Below are 20,942 nucleotides of genomic sequence, written 5' to 3'. Positions count from 1 at the left end.
AATATTGAACAAACACTTCACTGGAGATACACTAATGATAAAGAAGCATAGGAAAAAGATACCCCAATAATCATTAGGAAAATGCTAAGGAGATACAACTATAACTCTATAAGAATGGCTAAAATTAAATGATTCACACCAAATGTCAGCATGCATGTGGAAAAACAAAAGTTCTCAGAAACTTCTGATGGAAATAGAAAATGGAACGTCTACCTTAGAAAACAGTTTGGCAGTTAAAAAAAGTTAAAGATCTGCCTATCAAATGAATCTAGCATTCATTTCTAGGTATTTATCCAAGGAAATGAAGAAATATATGCAAATGAAGACTTGCACATGAATATTCCTAGCAGTTTTATTTGTAATTGTCAAGTAACTTCGTCCCAATGATATTGTCCCCAATGTGCATTAGCAGATGAATTGATAAATTGTGACGGACGTGTCCTGACAATGAAATACTACTCAGCCATGAAAAGGAGTGGACCACTGATACATGCAACAACATGGATGGATCTCAAAAAATTATGCCAAGTGAGGAATCCTGAAGAAAATCCATGTGTATAATTTCATGTAAATAAATATCTAGACAACTTAAACTACACTGCAGTGACAGAAAGCAGATCAGTGGTTAGTTGGTGGTAGAGAGGGAGAAAGGAGCAAAAGGAAGGGATGACAGACAGGCACAAGGCAATTGTGATGGATACAGTGTGTTCATCATTTCGATGGTGGTGATGGTATCACAGGCATGTGCAAGTTTGTAAAACCAATCAATTTGTAGATTTTAAATTTGCAGAGTTTATTGTGTATCCATTATATCTCAATAAAGGTAAGAAAAAAACCACAAGAAATGCCATAAGCAACAAAAATGTAGATGAATTGAGAGATGAATTGAGAAATAGAAATGAAGAAATTAGCAAAAGGACTCCACCCTGGAAAACAACAGCAGAAATGCATTCTCTGAAGATGAGACACCAAAGCAGGACGTTAGTCTGCAGTTCTCAGGGCTGGAACTGGATTGTGCGGTGCCAGGGGGAGAAGTCCTCCTTGCACCTGCTTGGACCGGGTTCCATCAGAGAAATGCAAGAGGTGGGATTATACAGTCACACAGACAGGCGTAGTTGCAAAGTTTTCAGCTACCACCTATGAGGCAATTATCTCTTATGGGTATAACCTTCATGTGACTAAGAACAACAAAAAATAAATTTAACTTGTATGAAAACCATAATAGTGACTCGCTGGGGTGTGCCGAATGACTAATGGAATCATATTAAATAGCCGCTAATGTCTTCACCCGTCGCCCTCACCTGTAAAAATCAGTCTCTGTGCACTTAGATCCCAAGTTCTCTCCCCTATTCAGAAGTCCACTCCAATATTTCTCCACTCCTCATCATCATCTCTCCCCTCCCTTTGGGAAGATAACATACTGATGGGGAAAAAAATCACAAGCATCCTATTAATTTTCCCATCCTAATGGAAGCCTCTCATGGCCCCGCACCACTACCCTGCCATTTGTTTGCTCCCTTCTGCAGGGAAACTTCAAAAATATTGACTCTACTTGTATCTCCAATTCCTTTCCTCAAATTCTCTTTTAAAACATGCTAGTTGGGCACGTGATTGGCTCAGTTGGTTGAGCATCTGCCTTTAGCTCAGGTCATGATCCCAGGACCCTGGTATTTAGCCCTGTGTCCTTGGGCTCCCTGCTCAGTGGAAAACCTGCCTGTCCCTCTCCCTCTGCCCCTCCCCCCACTCATGCTCTTGTGCAAGCACACTCTCTCTCTCTTTCTCTCTCTCTCGCTCTCTCTCAAATAATCTTTTAAAAAATGCTAATTGGGCTTTCATCCATATGATTCTATGAGCCTCATTCCTGCCATTACCAATGGTGACTTCTGCGTTGTTAAATGGTCAATTAGTTCTTTCTCCTGTTTCACTATATTCCCTCTTAAGAATCTCAGTCTTTCGCTTTAAATTCCAAGTAATGTTTAAGGTTTGCAAAATAATTTCTCCAGCTAGATCTCTCTTCCAAACTAGAACTCATATACCCAGTTGCTTCCTTGACATTTCTAGTAGAAATGTTTAACAGATGTTACAGATGTAATATGTCTAAAACTATGATTCTCCTCGATAGGATGCAAAATTTGTTCTACCGTTAGCCTTCTCTTATCAGATGATGGGACCTCCACCCTTGAATTGCCCAAGAACCTTTAGCATCTCCTCTTTTCTTCTCATGTAGCAAATTTAATTCTTCAGGAAACACTCTTGGCACTAAATACCAAAGAAAAATGTTACACCTGACCTTTCTCGCCTCTATGAGCCACCGTCTGTGTCTCTCACCTGGATTACCATAGTGACCTCCTAACTGGCCTCCCTGTCTTGGCTTTCAACTCCTTTCAGCCTATTCTTCAGCCGTCAGAGTAACCATATTAAAATGTAGAGCAGACCTTACCACTCCTTTGCTCAAAACCTGACAAAGACTCCACTTTTCAGCCAGTCAAAATCAAAGGTATTATAAGACACTACCTAACCTGTTCCTCCTTACCTCCTTGAAGGCATCTTCTAGCTTTCTCCTTCCATTCCAGTCATGTTGCTCCCCCTTACTATTTTTGGAAGTAGCCAAGCACTCTCTTCCTTGGGAACTGTCTATTCTGCCTGAAATTTTGTGAATCCCAGACATCTGTGTAGCCATCTCCCTCATCTTTTAAAAATCTTTACTAAAAACTCCCTCAGTGAGACATACCCTGATATCTCTTATTTAGTTCTATTATCCCTCAACCCTCACTCCCCATATTCTTTATCACTCTCTACATATTCTGCTCTCCCTAGTAATTATCCAGATACTAGATAATTTACTTATGTATTATGTTTATTGTTGATCACCAACCTCCTCACTTAAGCTCCTTGAGGGCACAGTTTTCTTCTTTCTTTTCTTTCTTTTTCCTTTTGGTCTGGTTGTTTTTAATGATGTATCCCAAGTATAGAGCAGTACCATGAATATGATAAATGCAAGTAAATATTGAATATGTGGATGGTTATTAAGTATATTTCCTTTTTGTGTATACTGAGGCTCTCAAATGGTTCTCTTTTAAGGGGAAAAACATAAAAGTATATTTATATTTTAATAGAAATGGAACAGATATTCCTTCAAGGTCATAGACCTTTGTAACAATTTCATGACCAGTGGGCTGAGAATGTGGCCCGTACTCTAGAATAGACTATGGGAGAAATGGTGAGGTTAAATGACTCTCAAAGGACAGAGATTTAACTGGATCATATTTTATTGAGGAGAAGGAACCTAGACATAGGCAGTTTCACCTCTTTCCCAGGTGAACAGAGCATGTAAGAGGTAACGTGTGGTCTCACGTGAGAGCACTCAGAGAAACTAGAGAGTATGAGCTCTAGGCCAAAGGTGAAGAGGGAACTTTTTTTGAATAGATTGAAGATCTAGGGACATTTTTAGCCATGAGAATTTTGGAGAATGTTAACATAATGCTTAGTAAGGATGTCAAAATGTGCTGCATGGTGATATTAAGTTTTCATAGAGAACAAATTCTTTGTGCAACGTAAAAGAATTTTACTGGCTGGGCACACCTAGACCTCTCTAAAACAAGTCAGGCGTGGCTTGGAAACTTCATGCTTCTGAGAGTATCCTGGCCCTGCTAGACAGGCAGGGAGAATTATCAGTGTCCAAAACCATACATACTCTTGCACTTGGGCACTTTGAATGCTTGCTAAGATTGTTTTCCCAAGCTTTTTGAAATTTATCAAGATACTTTATAGTTATTGTTGGGCTGTAATAATTTTCATCGAAGGGAAACAGTGAACACAATAACCCAAGAAAGAGGTACAATTAGTTTTAGAGAATTTATATGACTTTGCTCCTTTTGTTAGTTTATCATAAAACTTAATTTGTTCCTTTAATAAATACTTCTGGATGAAAGCTAAATGTTTAGTGAAAGTGGAGTATCAGAAGTTGGACAAAATTGATCTTAAAAAACTAATAATATACATGCTTATTATTATATGAAAACTCAAAACTGTATTTTTTTTTCCTAAGCAGGTGTTTGTCTATCAAAATGAGCCTATCAGAAGAAAGTACATGCAAAAAATACTTTAAAAATTAACTAGAAATCCTGTCAAACATATTCTGTTTTTATTGCTTTGACATACCTGTGGTAATTCCAATAAGCTACAGGCAAAGTGGTTAAATACAAATTTTTAGAGGATTAATTTTCATAGGCAAAATTCTTCTACATTTATTGCACTAAATGTACATGTGTGGGTACTTCTGGAATGCTGTAAAGACACCCATTCTCTCTATGTGTTTATTAATTACGAGTTCATCATTCGAATGATGCTGTTCCTTCCTATAAATGGAAAGAATCAAAGCCTACTTGCACTCACAGTATCACAAATGTTAAATGTGGGTGCTGAACTAATGATGTTTGCTACTCAACTTAAAAAGAATACAGCATTCTTTCCACAGAATAGATCTCCCTTTGCACAGCCGAAGGGTTGTTGGACTGCATGAGAGTCCTTAAGCAATCCTCTAGAAGAAATCCAGGGACAGATTTCCTGAAGATGATAGGGAATTGGCCAGTCTGTCACAGCCAATGTGTATTATTTAGATCATAGTACCTAGGAAGAAAGCTGATCTTACAATAACTTCTAAGCTTTATTCTGCTATTCTCCTTTCTTATTAAAAAAAAAAAAAAAAAAAGGGCGCCTGGGTGGCTCAGTGGGTTAAGCCACTGCCTTCGGCTCAGGTCGTGATCTCAGGGTCCTGGGATCGAGTCCCGCGTCGGGCTCTCTGCTCAGCAGGGACCTGCTTCCTCCTCTCTCTCTGCCTGCTTCTCTGCCTACTTGTGATTTCTCTCTGTCAGATAAATAAATAAAATCTTTAAAAAAAAAAAAAAACTTCTCCACCAATAAAACTGTTCCAAATGCACACATTTAACTCAGAGTTCAAAAGATCAATAGATTTTTTTTAATTATCACAGAAGAGGAATGTAAGGATGAGAAAGGATGATAACTGAAGTAGTAAAAAAATAATTCCAGTTAAAAATGAATATTGTACCAACCATAATGTCTAATGGCTCTACATGGACAGTCATCTCTAATTTAGAAAAATCCTTAGATCCAGAAGCTAAAACTGAGGCTTACAGAGTTTAAGTGACTTGCATGGGGTCATTATGGGTATTAGTTTTGGAGCCAGATTCCTATCCTGATACTCTTCTTTCAACTTCCTAACTGCCTCTGTGCCATACTTTATTCATTTATCTAGCATAGAGTAAGAAGCAAACATTTAAGAAAGTGATTTATTTAGATTTACATGCAGAAAGGAGAAGAGGACAAATACTTTGGACCCCTTCTATGTGCCTGACACCATGTTAAATATTTAGGAAATTATCTCATTATTTATCTTCATACTCATATTTGGTAAAGCATTTATGAGAATAAAAGTTCTGAGATTTGTTTGGAGTCAGGCAACCGAAGGATAAAAAAATAAATAAGAGTGATTAAAGATTTGGGAAGTAATCCTTCTAATAATAGAGTAAAGCATGAAGTCTTATTAACTTCTTTCCTGAAAGCACTTGAGCTTCCTCTGTGTTGATATTTGTGTCGTCTTATTATAAGACGAGCTAACATCTATTATTAATTGATGCACTAATTAAAGCCATACTTGCAGTTTCCATTAGCTTATTCCCTCTCTATGTTTAGAGAAGAGAACATTAAGGAGAAAATTAGTATTAAGAAAATCAGTATTAATTATAAAGGCATTTATAAATGTATGTGAATAGGGTTTTGTTGTTACCTCAGGCCAATATAAACAGGAACAAGGCTGGATTGTATGAAGAGAGGCTATAGTACTCCTGAGGAGAATCTGGCTAAGGAGAATTAGCAGCTAGCTAATATTTATTGAGCGCCTACTATCTACTAGAAGACCAGAGGACTCCGGGCAGAGATAGAGATAAAGATAAACAAGTTATTTTAAGAAAGAACTTACATCAGTTCTCATTCCATTCTGCTCCAGTGTTTTCCTAAGGGAAATAAATATAAATTTATAAATATATGTGTATATAAAGCTAATCCTGCGTTCCAATCTGCGAGTTATGTGGAGTTGTCCCTATTTTTAAAGGGGAATCTGAAACTCAAAGTTTTAAGAAGTCTTCCCAATTTCACACAGCAATTAAGTGTGAGTCAAGAGAGGCAGTCGAGCTCTCAGAGAGAGCGGAAAAGACACAAAATTGAGAGTTAGAAAATCTGAGGTCTGGTATAGACCTGGTCACTTTGATCATGTGATCGTGAGGAAAATAATTCCGTAAACTTCTAGTACTTTATTTTTAAAATAAAAATAAGAGCGCAGGCAAAGATTATTGGGGAGATTAAATGGGCATGGTTTCAGTGGAAGTATTTTCAATCAATATGAATATAGTAGCTCTTTAAAGGATTTAGGAAGGTATGGACTTCTTTCTTGCCATATGGTTGAAGTTTAAATTAAAGGAACCTAAGTGCTCATTTTTTAATCAGTAATGTTTTGATACAAACTTTCAAAACTTACTTTCCCTACATGTTTTGGTCTGTATGGTTCTCGTCTTCAAATTCATGTGCGATATGTGAATCTTGCCATTTTCCTATTTCTCTCGTAGTCCATGCTTTGCATTAATTTTGAGAGATTTTAATTATCCAATAAGAAAAGAAATAGTAACTATCACATCATACTTCTTCGAGTTACCATACCCAGGACTCTCTGGGGATACCAAAAAGATGGCCATTTGGATTCCCAGGTATCTGTCAGTCTTTATAAAAACTAGAGCCAACTGAAAATAAAAGCAAACAATGCAGAGTACTTACCATGTCAGAGATGTACAGGGTGAATCTTAGGGCTAAAAAGTTTAATATTTCTTGTAGCTCTCTCTATGTTACTCATTTATCACATTGAAATTAGAATTGTTTTCGTAACTCCCATTATGGGAAATCCCTAGGAATTTGTAAACTGCGCATAGACCCAATAATCAGATTAATCTAATCACCAGTCACAGAAAAAAAAAATTCTTAAGTCATAAATAGCAAGAGAATCCATTGATTGTAAATAAAGTAGAAGAGAGACATTACAGAGCAATTTCACCCAAGCAAGATAATTAAACTCAGAGATACTGTTTCCTGTTTCTCTGGTATAAACAACAAAGCTGCTTCTCTGGGCTTTCCACAACCTGGATGTCCCAAGGCCACATCCCTCTTCTTTCCTTCCACTTTCCCTAAGGAGAATTCTGGGTCATAAAGGAATGAGAGTTGGTATAACTTCTTTCCTGAAAGCACTTGAGCTTCCTCTGTGTTGATATTTGTGTCGTCTTATTATAAGACGAGCTAACATCTATTATTAATTGATGCACTAATTAAAGCCATACTTGCAGTTTCCATTAGCTTATTCCCTAAATTCTCCAGAGTTGGCTGTCTGGTTTTAATCAAAACCAAATGGTAGTCCAAGTTCCCAGCCTGGAGCAGCTAGGAGGAAGTCATTCAGTGGAGGCACAAGAAAGCAGAAAAGATAAACAGATGATAGTTCACAAAATTTGTGTCGGACAAAGGAAGCAGATACCGTGAGCTGCTTTGGAGATGTGATTCAGGGACTCTGTCAGGCTAGATGGAAGAAGTTGCAAGTGGTTAATGTCAGCAAGACTGTAATAGGATCAAGATGGAGTCTGTCTTCTGCTCTCCCAGCACTGCGTTTGTGTGACTGGAGGATTCTGACTGGAGGTAATGCCGCATGTGCCATGACAGGAACTCCTCTAATTCTGTGAAAGATTCCTGGGATGGGAGAGATTTGAAGACCATGTTCCTGTTTACTGATTTCTTGGGGTTTTACTCACAGATCCTCTCAGGTACAGGATGTAGGGCTGCAGCATTTTAAATTGTGAGTAGTGTAAAAAAAAAAAAAAGTTTTCCTACTTAGGGGATGACCGTTTTAAATCTTTAAATTCATCTTGCTCCCAGAAGAGATCTTTTGCGAGGAGAAGGGCAGAGGTATTTTGATGAAGTCGTGCCTACACATTTAATAGAGTGGGAAAGCTGTAGAGGAGGGAGAAAACTGTTTTCTTTCCTTGCTCTTCTTTTTCTTTTTTTTCTTTTTCTTTTCTTAATTCATCAGCAGTATGGGATAGAGAAAGCTCTAGGACTTTATGACTCTCCAGCTAATCACCTCAAGAGCTTTGACAAACTCCCTTCAGTTCTGTGTAAAATCAGAACTCCTCAATCGCTCAGGCGGGCTCTGCTCTGCCCCCCTCCCTCTGCTTCGTGCACTCTTTCTCACATGCACTACTCAGAGGCAGGAAATGCTTCCCAGGCAATCTGGGCCTGCTTGTGGAGGCCCCTTTCGCAAGACATCAGTCTGAACTGAGTGGACAGAAGTCCCTAGGAACGCCTCGACAGACTCCTGCGTGAGCCCAGGCTCCCTCCAGCTGCAGACGGTGTTTTTGTGAGAATCACGCTCTGCGTTAAAACAGCTTAGAATAGAGCCATGATCTCAACCATGAAATGTGAACTTATATTCTGGAGGAGCTCACGGGGACGGACTTCTTTCCTCGCCTGAGTGTTGAACAATGTCATGCCTGGGCGTTTCAGCTGCTGCTCCTCGTCTAGGTAAGACGCTGGGGACTCTCTTGTCTTTATACTTTGAGGCGGTCGTGGAAGAGGCAGAAAGTTTGACAGAAACATTAGCTTCGTGCACGGAGTGGTGGTTTCCTATGTTTGGGAGCTAAGTAAGCTATGAAATTTGGAAGTGGAAAATGTTTAGGGAGGGGAAAACTGCGAGTCAAAATTGTTTTAGCACAATGTCAATTCTTCAAAGAGGCTCCGGAGAGATTTTACTCTTTCCCTCCACAAACTGAGATTTTAGTTTAATCCCTTTTTATCTTACCTTTTTAATGAATAAAACCAGGTTTCCTAGTGCATGGCATAATACAAAAACAAATATATATTCTCACCCTTAAGTGTGAGGTGTAGACGATTTCTTTTGATCTCCCCTTCCTTTGCCAACAGGGAGAATAGGTAGCACCAGAGTGGCTTTTCTTAATAATGAATCCCCAAAGAATATTCTATGTGTCATGTAAAGTATGAAGATAGGACTCCTCAGTATTTCCCCAAAATAGTGTTGACCACAGTGCAGGCTGTTAATGTACAGCTTAAAGGTTTCATTAAAAAAACAAAACACACATGAAACTTCATAAATTATTTCTATCCTAAATAGTATTTGATCTGACTTTTAAAAATTTAAGTATTAGAATTGGATTTAGTTTGTATTAACTTTCCTGGATTCCCTGCTCCGGTCATATTTTTGTGAACATTTTTGAAGAATTGAAGTAAATCTCAATGACAGCGACATTCAGTATTATTATTTTAAGGCAGCTGGAAATCACTGCAATCACATGAAAAACCAATCATGTATTCATAATTCATACAGTCATAAAATTAGATTTCCACTGGGCTGTAGGTATCTTAAATGTCTAAACATGCAATATATGAAGAAAGAAATCTAGCAATGATTGACATAAAATGAACTTATAATGCAAAACATACCGTGACATTTATACTTCCAAAGAATTGAAAATGAAAATAATTTTTTTATAGGAATGATGTGGAATGATATGTGAAGGGGATAGATATTTGTGTATATTTCCAAATGAATTAGATGAATACAAAACATCATAATGAAAGATGAGAGCTGTTTGACAGTTGGATCATAAGAAATCAAGTGTTTTAATTCCAAACTTTTACACAGTACAAGTGACCATTTGTTGTATTAGCTAACTTACTATTGGATTCTATGCTAGTATAAGTTATCTTGATATATTTTAACTATCCACTAACAATTTAAGATGTGTTAAAACATTTAAATATGATAAAAAAAAATCTTGTTCAGCATGTGAAAAATAAAATGCTGGCTTATCTGAATTATGATTTAATAAAATCCCTGAAAAGAATTTCTAGGAAGGAAAGAACATAAGAGACCACTTCAAACACTGTCCTTAGGTTGCCTCAGAGAGCTGAGGAATGACATTCAAAAGTGACCTGTCCAAGGTCACACTGCTAGCTAGTAGAAGAGATGACAGTGGAACACCACCTCATAATTCAGAGATCTTTATACTATATCCTTTTGCTCTCAAATAATAATCATGCAGAACAAAGTATGAATATGTCCAGTAGAAGGCTACTTTTTGACAGAAAATTGTAGTACCACTTTAAAAAATAAGAAAGGCTCAAAGTTGCCACCCGTGTATAGTATGGGGGGGGGGGGCAAATAATGGTTTTAAAAAAAGAACCAAATTCACCCAAGTAATGAAATATTCTCATATGTAAAAGTTTTCTCATGCCTTCAACAAACACGTCAGTGGAGTAACTCTTTGGTGACCATTTTGTTATATTTCATGTTTATGCCAAGGAAATCAATCCATATGCTAATAGTTATATTAATTTTAAACTGATGTTTCTTAAGAGAATAGTGTCAGAAAGGAGCTTGTCTGATTGATATCCTCATGTTCAAATGGTATCATAACCAGTCTGTCCCAACCAGTGACATTCAGAGATTTTACTTCCCCCTAGCAGAATCGGTTTAAGGATCTCAGGTACACAGATATTCTTTCTTTTATCTAACCTACAACTCTATTGCTGTAGCTTATTTCCAGTTTTATGGGTTTTTCCTCAGTGGAAATATGGAAAACTGAAATGGACATAAGAAAACATAAGTGTACATTTGTGGGCCAAATAAAGCCAATTCCTTTCATCTTCCCTTGTACAGCTTATTTTCAATCCATTAATTGGTTCACATATCTACTCTAAGCCTTCTACAAAGTCCTTTAGTTGTAGAATATAGAATTTCTTACAGTATATAAATACGTGTCTGACCAGTGCAGTGTAAAATGAGAGAGTTGGCTGCTTAAGCTACATCATACTTCATATATGACAGTAGATGTTGCCATGCACACTGAACACTGCCCTTTCCAAGGCAAGAGACTTTCTCACAAAATGAATATATGTCATTTCTACTGCATGCCATTTCTTAGAATGTGTGTCATGATCCCTTTTCCCCCATTTTTATGAACCAGATTGAATTTCCTGATGTTATTACATTTTAAAGATGCATTATTCAACCCTTTCAGTGTCTCTATCCTACACATTATTGGAATGAGGAATCAATGAAATAAAGCAGTAGCCTAGATAACTGACTACACGGTGACTAGAGAGCCTAGCAAAAGAGAATACATCATTTTATTATTTTCTTAAGAATCTTATAATTTAAAAGGAGGATTTTTTCTAACCACACTTAAACCTGCCCATACCATACACCTCATTATCAAGACTGTAGGCATGCTTTAATCTCACTCATAGAGGATTGGGTCTTGTAGGCTTTACACAAGTCTACATTGGGGACATGTTAAATTAATCCTTTGTTTTGATCTTGTTTCTTCTTGGAGAATGAATGAATTCATGTATGATCTTACAATAAGAATATTTCTGTAGAAATCGTTACAGTACAACAAATTTCCAAAGAGTTGGTCTAGATTTGGATCAGAGAATTTTATGATAAAAATAGAGACATGTCAGTAATTGTACATGAGAATTTAAAGAGGATGTGAGAAAACTAAAAACCCCTAGATGTGAAGGAATTGGCATGACTGTTGTACCTTCTTCCCCCATTGAATGATAAGCCCCTTATGTCTACAACTTAAACCAAACAAGTTTGGAAAGAAGTCCAACTCCAGATTGACTTTGGTGTGGATATAGAGACTTACTTCCATGGTTATATTTTGGTGTTAAATTGCTAGTCAGTTCATAGAGTTTTGAGAAACAGATGGACTTAGTTTTTAATGAAACTAAACAGAATAAAGGTGAATTTAGACCTAGTTAAAAAGAGATTATTGATTTTGATTGAGTAGATTATAGAATATGCAAATAAAGTTGAAAAGATTAAATAAGGACTCACGTGCAAAAAATAGTGGGAAGGCGATGTAAACCATGTGCATATAAATGTGCTCATTAATTAAGGTAGATGGATAGAAAAAATTATTGTACTAGTTGTACGTGTAAAAAGCTTGTTTTGTATTAGACTAGACTAACAAAGTGTTTTAGCAATACAGTTCAAATAATTCAAAGAAAAAAATCAATCCTATCATGGAAATGAGTTGGAAAGGAAGTAGGAAGATCAGAGCAAGTTTAGAAATTCAATGTTTCTTGTTATTCTCAGCCAAAAACATATCCTAGCATGTCAGATGCTATCAATACCTGTTTTGTCAATAATCGTTTGTGGAATAAATCAGAGGGAAAGAGGAAAGAAAGGAAAGCAAAACTGGTATAAAGAGTGGGCATTGTGGGACTTTTTTTTTTTTTTTTTTCGATTTTCCAGACATCCTGCCGTGATAGAATAATTTTTACAGGGGAAAGATGATAAGAGGTTGTCAAGAATCATCAGAGCCTCAGGCCAAAGGTTAACAACATTCTCATAAGAAGACATTACAAATTCATTAAAAACCAGAGGGAAGCATGAGCATCCAGAAGTAGTTTAAAAGTAAAAGTTACGTGAAACCAGTGACAGCAGAGCTCTAGTGAATTTTCCACAATTTAAATGGGGTGGTGAACTGAAAAGCTCCTGGGCAGAGTCCGAAAACTGGCTCTGATTTGTATCTTCACCACTTGATGTTCTGCAATGTGAAGCCTGCCCCATAACTACTTTGAGCTTCTGCTTTTTATTGGTAAAGCAAGGAAGATAATGAGAACAGTTCTATCATTGGGTCATTTTGAGCAGCCCATGAGATTTTATATGGGCAAACTGTTTTGCACACAGTATAACAAACAAATCTTTGTTTAGAAAAGCATAGGTCAATTAGTCAAGGAAGGAAGAAAGACTCATGGTATTTCACATTTTGGTCAAATTGCTCTTTTATATTGAAACAACATGGGCATGCAAGGGATAGTTGTGTCTCATATCCAGCCATGGATTCTGCAGCTAAAATCAATCAAAACTAAAGGAGTCACCGTTTTCACCATCAGCAGCAGCATCCCGTACCCAAACATCTAGTGAATTCTCACAATATGCAATGGATTGACTGTTCTATGCGTATCGCTAGCTTAGTATTATTATTTTAGCTTAATACTATTATTTTCCCCTCAACAAAACTTTTCGTTATTCCCATTACAGAGGTGAGAAAACTGAGGAACACAAAATCTAGGTAACTAATCCAAATCACTGGGGGGGTGGGGGAGGGAATGGTTCTTTAACAGGCATCTTAGCTCCACAAAAAAATGGAGATCGTAACTTTTGCCACCAGTAGGTATTTGACCTTGAGCTGGTTACTAAGTCCTGCCAAAATTCCTCCCTATAAAATTAAGGCAGTGATAGCAACTACTCCACGGAGTATTTGTGAGTACTATTACCAAGGGAGATGGTGTAAGAACAGTACCTGACCCACAGTAAATGCTTAGTAAATGGAAGTCCTTTGTTACTGTTCCTATTATCATGATCAGAAGTTTTCAGTGTGCTTGCTGTTAGTTGGGTATATAGAAGAACACTTGGAAATCAAAACAAGCCCCACTGGGCATAGGTACATGATTAAATAAGATGAGAATTAAGGATATTAAGAACAGCAGGCAAAGTTGATGGCAGAGGCATCAACCCTTGGTAGGATAGTGACCTAACAGAAGTAGTTAAGTTCCCAGTGATGTCATGTTCCCAATTTCAGTGGAAGTCATACTTTTTGGAGGAGGGAAATCTCAGTATTCTCTTGGCACGTAGCAAGCCAAGCACCTGGGTGGGTGTAGCCATATTTCTCATTTGCAGTTAGTGATTACTGTGTCTACCGTTAGAGGGTTCTTAGAAATGATAGCAAAGCTAAAAATAGAAAGTGGCCACTTAAAGCAAAGACACAGCTCACCATGCTGATGATAAAGCATTATAATCCGTGTCCCTTGTTGAATAGAAACGCTGCTTTGCCATTCGAAAACAAAAAGCAACCAAGTTCTTGATGACAAATTTAACTCTAAACTATTTCCTTTCACATGAAAAATTTCAACTGGAGCAAGTTCAGAACAAAGACAATACTTTTCTTTGGTAATAGGGTTTTGGTAGAAAAAAGATATTAAGGCAAAAACCCAAGTGGTTAATTAGTGAGTTTATTTGCAGAAATAGCTAAGCTATGGTATAGTTCTAAATGCTTAAAGGATTCTGCATAGGATGGAACACTATCATTGAGAAAACCGTGTACTTTTATAAAATAAAATGGGGAAACCCAAAGAAAATACACATAGCTAGAAATTACTGCATCCATGATGCAAACTTGTTCCCCATGATGGTGTGAATTTGGGAAATCTTTTGGAAATCAGTTATCCCCCAAAAGGTCTTAGTGATATCAGGCAAATATTATGACGTTTTCCAAGATTTCCTCAAATTACATCTGGGTGACTTAAGAAAACTTTTAGAGACTCTGCAGACCTGGCTGACCTGAGCTGTAAGGGGTAATAAGTTGAACACTGCCAGGATCTGGGCTCCTCCCTGCAAAAAAAAAAAAAAAAAAAATCAGAAATTATTGAGGCTGCATTACATAGCAGGAACCTGAAGGTAAAAATAGGGCACCACAGGAATAATAATTTTTGCAATTTTAGAAACCTGATTTTTTATGATGAGCTGACTTCTAGTGAACTGAACAGAGTTCATTGTCACATTTGTCTAATTCCTGGAATCTTTGACTCTGAAAGCTAAGTATAAGAAACAATTTTCCACACTTAGTAAAGTTGAGATATACATAAAAATAGATAAATCTTTTTTTTTACAATCTTTTTTTTTTATTTTTTCAGCATAACAGTATTCATTATTTTTGCACCACACCCAGTGCTCCATGCAATCCGTGCCCTCTACAATACCCACCACCTGGTGCCCCCAACCTCCCACCCCCCCAAAAAATAGATAAATCTTAAAAGAATATTTTAAATTGGATACCGGCTTCTTCCTTTTTCTTCTAAAGACCAGAAATGATGGAGACTTGGATGTGTCTTTTGGAAAAAGTAATATAATGCTTATTCCACTGACTTAGTTCATTATGGGTGGTTTCTTCTATAATTTACTAACTTTTTTTATATCCAGACAGCCCAAATACATGGAAGCTATTCCATATGTAATATTTTAAGCTTCAATAATTTACCAATACAGAATTTCAATGAAGGGCACCTGGGTGGCTCAGTTGGTTAAGCATCTGCCAGAGCGTCTGCTCAGGTCATCCCAGGGTCCTGGGTTCGAATCCCACATCAGGCTCCCTGCTCAGCAGGGAGACTCCTTCTCGCTGTCCCTCTGCTGCTTTCCCTGCTTGTGCACTCTTTCTCTCTCCCTGTCAAATAAATAATTAAAAAAAAAAAAGAATTTCAATGAGTTTGTTTTCCACAGACAACTAATGAGGCATAATGAGTAAATTGCAACATCTGACAAAATATGCGAAAGTAAATGGGTAATGATTTTGTGAAGAATTAGAATGCAGATTGCTACCAAAGAAAGACAATCTGCATGAAATTATATGAAGATAAATTCCTGCATCATATTATTAAAGGTCTCTCTCTCCCACAGTCTATTTCTAGCCCTTTCTGATTTGGATTAGACAACCTGAATATTTTAAAGGAAAAGCACCAATTGTCTTTGGCTAAAAGTTGGCTACTCTGACCCCTGAGTAGACTCATAGAAATGCTTTTTTAAAATGTGTTATCTTTTTTGGCTCTTTGTTCCCGCATTTACATAAAGGAATTAGGAAGAGTCGTATCTGCCCCCACTTTCTTACTGCTCCTGAGCATCTTGAAATGAGACATCAGTTTGGCAATGAAAAGCATTCCTCTTCATGTTATCATTGAGCTGGGGGAACAGTGGGAAGATACCCAAATGTGCACAATTTGGTTCGCTAGATCATTCATTCCTTAACAGCTCCATCAAGAAAACAAATTTCATTCTGGCCTTTGCAAATGTTCACTGTAGTGAAGATTTACTTTGAAACTAGCAAGCACACATTTGAAGAACTTTATTAAGTTGTGGTCATGTCTATGTTGTTGCTTCTGTTCTAGTTGTCTAATTCAGTTCTAAAGTGGTTTGGAGGCCTTTTCTGTTTGCAAATGTGACTCCCTGAGAGGAGACGAAGACACATAAAGATTTAAAATCATGATAGGATGTTCAGATTCCCAGTGTCTCCATTTTGCTGACTTATCATATTAGCCACAAAGTTGGTCAATGTAGAAATGTTCTTTTCTCTGTTCAGATGCATTCTGTATTCTTGTAAGAGTGCCTTTTAGAGAGCTGAAACCACTTGCAATTAAAAGGAGGTTATTTTCCTCATATCTTTTCTTCTTTTTGTCAGTGACTGAGAATATGCTACGTAGATATTACACATAGATATGCTGTAAAGGAGTTGTAAGAAGGAAAACATGACCTAGAAATTCAACATGGGATGGGTAATGAAGAAGAAAGACCCTAAGGGAAACCAAAGCAACTGGGGCCACCTAAGGAGAGAGGAAAATAAAGAGAAAATGTCAGTACTATTATGCTTTTATTTTCCCTTCTATTAAATACATAGAATCTGTGTGAAGGTGTTTTAAAACAACCTGGAAGCCAATTGTGTGTGTGTGTGTGTGTGTGTATGTGTGTGTACATATATTTTAAAATTTTTATTTTTGTATGTGTATGCATATATATATATATGTCTATGTATGTCGTTTGTTTTCTGAAAGGATACAATGAGATACACACATTTAAAGGTCTAAGAGATTGAATGAGAAAAATTGCCATCATGCTAAGTACTATGATGGAGTGTCCAGGAGAAGTTGAAATAATGCAATGGAGAATTCCTCTTTTCATATGCATTTACTCAATTAAAGTTATTTACATCTTACTTTTTGTATCTTAAAACTTCTGTTCAGATAACATTTTAGAAGGCTATCACTAAGAGGATTACCAAGAATATTTTTTCCTGACTTGCAGGAGTTCTTAAAAGGGTTGGGGGAAGAAAAAGGCCATTTAAAAAAATCACCCAAGGGACGCCTGGGAGGCTCAGTTGGTTAAGCAGCTGCCTCCGGCTCAGGTCATGATCCCAGCGTCCTGGGATCGAGTCCTACATCCGGCTCCTTGCTCGGCAGGGAGCCTGCTTCTCCCTCTGCCTCTACCTGCCACTCTGTCTGCCTGTGCTTGCTCTCTCCCTCTCTCTCTCTCTCTGACAAAAAAAAAAAAAAAAAATCACCCAAGAATCTTATGGAAAATTGCATGACATTATTGGCCCAAAATAAATACCCAAACTGGCACCTTTATTGTACTAATGGAAGGAGAAAGATATATTTGTACTTGTGAGGGGGTGGTATGGAGAGGGTGGGAGGGAACACAGGGAATATTTGGGTCCTATTAGACATATTATAAAGGAAATGTAGACATATTTACCTATCAACTCAATTTTAAAATTACTGCTGTGGAACATATTAAAATATAGTTTAAATTTATGTTATTATTTAACATGCTTTCTGAGATTCAGAAATTTTTCTTTGCCTCAAGCAAATAACACAAAGAACTATAACAATTTAAACTGTTTTTGGCTGTTTTCCCTATTACCTCCATATTTCTAAACAATATGATTATACTATATTTTTCCCATTTTAGTCATTATCTGTTAAATTCCTATTATGAAAAATGAAGAGTCAGCTCTCTGAGATGATTCTTCCCAGCATCCCTAACCTCAACTCCTACAAAAACTTTATGCTTCAAAAATAGTTGCTTTCATAATTTTTTGTTAAGTCAGTATTTGCTGTTTGCATTATTTGGCTACACAAAAAAGTTTCAGCTAAACCAGGTCATGTACTATGATTATATTTCCTTTCTTTTAAAACCCTGTGTTTCCTGGAGGTAATAATTGATTTTTTGTTTTCTGTGTAAATATTACTAACTCTTCCACCTAAATTGTTTGACTTTATTATAAATTCCTCTTATTGTGGCCACATACCTCATATAATCTATTATTTCCATGGTTTTTCCTTAGAGACATCTCTTGTAGAGAACTTTAGGATTTATGTGAAATGATTGCCTGCTAGGCCTGCTACATAAATTTCATCCTAGAAATCCCATCCCCTGGTCTTTGTGTTGAGTTTCTGACTCCCTTGTTGCCATGTCTTCTCCATTTTATTTATTCTTTTATTTGGATAGAACTATCTCTCCAGTAGCTTCTTGAGGAGAGGGGGAAATTTTTTAAGGTAGATTAAAATTAGGTAGATTAAAATAAAATAAAATAAAATAAAAATAAGGTAGATTAAAAATAAGGTAGATATAAGTTCCCATCAGAATTTTGAAGATACATTTGCCTGTCTTGTTTCCAATTCTGCTATTAAGAAATCCAATAACATTGGGATTCCCAATGCGTAATGTATAACCTCTTTTCTCTCTTTCTCTGATTACATATATGTTCATTTGCTTACCTCTAAAGCTCTGAAATTTCACAATAATGTTTCTTGGTGTGGTGTATTTTTATTTCTTGTATTACTTCATACTTCACAGATTTTCTTGAATTTGAACACAGGTCTGTGAAATTTTCTGAAAAAAAAAAATTTCTTTTAAATCTCTCCCCTCAATTTTCTCTGAATGCACCTGAGAAATGTGGTTCCCCTCCAAGGTGTCAAATGGGTTTTCACATTGTTAGTAATTCTCTGGAGTTTATTGTTGCCTCTGCCATCTTTCCCGAAGAGGTGATTCTAGAACGGTGAAACTCTGAACCTCAGGTCCCATTTGATCTGGATGCTGTGGAGACAGGAAATTTACCACAGAGGGCGTTGTTTAGGGATTCTCTCCTCTGGAAGTCCTACCTAACATTTCCATCATCCCACAGGACTCACTATTGAAAAAGAAGGATGGATGGATGGAAAGAAGGAAGGAAGAGAGGGAGGAAGGGAGAGAGAGAGGGTGAAAGAAAATAGAAGGAAGGAACGAAGGGAGGAAGGAAGGAAAGAAAGAGAAAGAATGAAAAAAGAAGGAGGGAAGGAACAAGGAAGGAAGGAAGGGTGGGAAAGGAAAAGAAAGAGGAAAGAAGGAGGGAGGGAGGGTGGGTGAGAGGAAAGAAGAAAGGAGAAACTGATGACCCTCTGCTTGATGTTAAAACTTACATGGAATTTGTGGCCATGAGAAGACTTAGTATTTTTCTCTACGTGAGTTTCTCTCATAAAATTGTAAGCTCGTTAGGAAAGGTGGAATATATTATTTAGATCTACATTGCGAACATTTAGCAGAGTGTCTGTGGCCCAGTGGCCACTAGATAAACAAGTACTGGAGAACTGATCTTGGCCAGGCAGTGCTGCTGTCAGTTTTTCATTCCTGCCCACTTGATTTCAGCCTGCAGTGCTTTAATTGCATTGTATTCTCCCAGACTGTAGAATGAGAAGTGGTGATTATCATCGGAATCTTATTCTCTAAGGACAGTTGAAAGGCCAAAATACGTAGTATGTGTTTATTTCAGAAGCAGGTGCAAAGGAGAACGTGGTCATTTGATATGAGATACGGGTCAGTGATTCTCAAACTAGAACATCTCCAATTGATGTCATTTAGTATAACAATATTGAATTTTAGTTAACTTTAAAATACTGTATGGCTGGATGCCTGCGTGGCTCAGTCGGTTAAGCGGCTGCCTTTGGCTCAGGTCATGATCCCAGCATCCTCGGATCGAGTCCCACATCGGGCTCCTTGCTCAGCAAGGAGCCTGCTTCTCTCTCTGTCTCTGCCTGCCACTCTGTCTGCCTGTGCTTGCTCTCTCTCTATCTCTGACAAATAAATAAATAAAATCTTTTAAAAAAATAAATAAAATAAAATACTGTATGGCACAAAATGCTTATGTTAAGGAGTGGTGTTACAAAATTAATTCAAATAATAAATTTGAAATTAATTCGTGTCTAAACATATTATGCACTAATATCACAAAAAGCAAATTTGGCCATTTTACAAACATTTTCCAGAATCGCTACAACATTAGAGGTACATAGAGTCTCTTGTAATATTAATATAGTGGTGTTAGAACACATGAATTTAAGAAGTGAAAAATCCCCATGGAAATTCACTTCATAAAATCAACACCCTGAAATGACCTACACTTTTCCAGATCCCTCATCCAAATCTTCAGCAGCTGAGCTCATTCTGAATGAAAATGCACAAAAAGGATTACCAAGAAAATGTAACAAAATTTTGCAAAACAAATAGTCAATAGTTAGAAATATAATTTTTTTTTAGAGATTTTATTTATTTATTTGACAGAGAGAAATTACAAGTAGGCAGAGAGGCAGGCAGAGAGAGAGGAGGAAGCAGGCTCCCCGCTGAGCAGAAAGCCCGATGTGGGGCTTGAACCCAGGACCTGGGATCATGACCTGAGCCGAAGGCAGCGGCTTAACCCACTGAGCCACCCAGGCGCCCCTAGAAATATAATTTTAAAGAGAGCAATCTGATGAGGAGATTGATAGGGAAAAATCAGGTCTTTTACAAAGACATCTATAACTTATAGGATGGATTCTAGTCAATTCAGATGATTTGGAAAATGAGGCCAATATACTCAGATGCAGCTGACAGTAATCCAGTATTCCCTCTTTATTTTATTTTATTATGTTATGTTATGTTTTGTTATGTTAGTCATCATACAGGACATCATTAGTTTTTGATGTAGTGTTCCATGATTCATTATTTGCATATAATACCCAATACTCCATGCAATCCATGCCCTCCTTAATACCCATCACTGGGCTCACCCATCCCCCAACCCCCCTTCCTTCTGAAACCCTCGGTTTGTTTCCCAGAGTCCATAGTCTCTTACGGTTCGTCTCCCCTTCCAATTCCTCCCCTTCATTTTTCCCTTCCTTCTTCTAATGGCCTCTGCGCTATTCCTTATGTACCACATGTTAGTGAAACCATATGATGATTG

General features: G+C 37.2%; 1 protein-coding gene across 2 annotated transcripts in view; it reads left to right on the top strand.

Annotated features, from left to right (window-relative positions):
• The first annotated feature begins 7,579 nt into the window (after nucleotides 1-7,579).
• DLC1 (DLC1 Rho GTPase activating protein) overlaps nucleotides 7,580-20,942 on the top strand; it is a 419,765-nt gene continuing 406,402 nt past the window's right edge. Inside the window, exon 1 of one of the 2 annotated variants that reach the window (XM_047715944.1) lies at nucleotides 7,580-8,631. The gene's annotated coding sequence lies outside the window, so the exon portion shown is untranslated. The remainder of the gene's footprint in view (nucleotides 8,632-20,942) is intronic. The other variant, XM_047715908.1, reaches the window with a different exon arrangement.

The sequence above is a fragment of the Lutra lutra genome, chromosome 2, assembly GCF_902655055.1.
Source record: "Lutra lutra chromosome 2, mLutLut1.2, whole genome shotgun sequence".
NCBI classification, from domain to species: domain Eukaryota; kingdom Metazoa; phylum Chordata; class Mammalia; order Carnivora; family Mustelidae; genus Lutra; species Lutra lutra.
Note: the sequence above shows the minus strand (reverse complement) of the source record. Positions and strands in the feature narration are given on the sequence as shown.